Source organism: Propithecus coquereli, unplaced genomic scaffold, assembly GCF_000956105.1.
Source record: "Propithecus coquereli isolate 6110/MARCELLA unplaced genomic scaffold, Pcoq_1.0 Scaffold415, whole genome shotgun sequence".
NCBI classification, from domain to species: Eukaryota; Metazoa; Chordata; class Mammalia; order Primates; family Indriidae; genus Propithecus; species Propithecus coquereli.
The window spans coordinates 1,239,140-1,241,067 of record NW_012149897.1 but is presented as its reverse complement, the minus strand read 5'-3'; positions in this window follow the sequence as shown (position 1 = coordinate 1,241,067).

Here is a 1,928-nt window from a genome sequence, read left to right as displayed (position 1 = left end):
TTTAGAGCTCGCCATCCACAACTGTGAGCTGTGCAGAAGAGAGATTCTGAATAATGAGCTTCATGATGTTACAGCTCAGCCTCTCATTTTTATATCTCCTCGATTACTTACTGAAACACTTCATACTTCCTTAAAGCCCAGGCTAGAATTCTGCTCTAGTCTGCCAAACTATAACCCTTCACAGTCAGGGCTACTATCTTTAGCTCAGGTCAAATATTCTGAAATAGGTAGGGATTCAACTGTACACCCTTTGGAAGAAAGTGGATTTTAATCTGGATGTCATTACAGGAATCTGGATATATCAATTAAAAGAAAGAGGGAAGTTCATAGCACTGCAGAGTTTAAAAGCACAAGCTCTAGACTCCAGTCACATGGCCTACAAGTGAATTCAGTCTCTGACATAGGCTATAATTAAACCTGTCTATGCCTCGATTTCTCATCTCCAAACTAGTAAATAGTACTCATCCCTTTGCCTGTTGTAGGGATTAAAAAAGAAACTCATTCAAAGGGATTAGAGAAATGTCTGACATGTTCAAATGCTCAGTAAGTGTGAATTATTACTGCCACTTTAGCCAGTATGCAAATTCCTGGGTTTTTTTTCAGACGTGCATACTCCTCTGATAAACTTTAAGCACTTTGCAGATTATTTGCTTTCTGTTGCAATACTGTCTCTCAAGTTCCTTTTTCATAGTGAAGAAAACCAAAGTAAAGAGTTAAGTGGTTTACTGAAAATGATACAGCAGAGAGTCATAGAATATTTGTTCAAAAAAGCCCTCGGTGCTCAACACAGGCTTGCTGGAGACTTTTAAATACCCGGGGAACTTTTAAAAATAATATTAATACTCAAGTTACAGCCTCAGAGATTGTGCTTTAATTTTATTTTTAAAACTGCTCCGGAAATTCTAATGAGCAACTAGACTTAAGAATCATTGACCCATTAAAGTCCATTTTACAGATGAGAAAGTTGAGTTGCTCTGTGAGTGAATGACTGGCCCAAATTAGTTAATATCAGAGATAGGGATAGACTCAGGACAAGGAGATAGACTTAAAATTCTAGTAAAGTAACTAATACAAGGAGCATATCATGGTGGGAGATATGCCTCTTAAGAGAAGAAAGAACGATGTCACTTTAGCCTAATCTATTGTTGATGTATCTGTAGAGAAGGTGGGGGTCTACATGGGGGCACCAACGCAGGTGTAGCAGGAGCATCACACTGGCTTACTCAAGACTATTAACCATTTAGGGCCCACACTGACACTCTCGAGTTCTGGGTGAATGTTTACCAGTGTTCATCTGAAGATGTGTTGGCTTCCCAAGCATGTTTCCCACAGGGAGATTAAAGGGGACTGTGATTATCAGGGATGTTTTAGACAGGTCCCTTGCTCTACCCACTCTGTTATTATTTGTTTTCTTGTTTCCTTTACCCTCCGCTCCCATTTATGGGAGCAGAGTTACACAGGGCACCATTCCATTTTGTAAAAAGAGTGGATCTAAAGCAGTTACTACTCTCTGCCTCCCCTTCACTGATTCTCACTCAGAATCAGTTCACAGCTTAGATCACTAAGGGTCTTAGAGTAAAGGGCTTAGATTAGTGCTTTCCCCTGATAAGCAAGCCCCCAACCTGGTCTGAAATTATAATAGTGCCTGACACTGTCCAAGGAGAAAGTTCTCTGTGAATCTAGTAGCTCTCACATCTGGCCTTACTACAGTATGCAGTTTCAAAATATGCCTAGTCATTTTAAAATTGTGGTATGTTAAACTATGCCTTTCAACAAACACCAAAAAAGTTGGCAGAATCTAATGGTGACTGATTTGGTATCTATTATTAATCTAGTTTACAGTACTTTTTTCCTCAAAATAAAAAAAAATCTGTCATAATAGTGTAACGGTTATATAACTTGTGAAATTGTATATACAGTCTGGAATG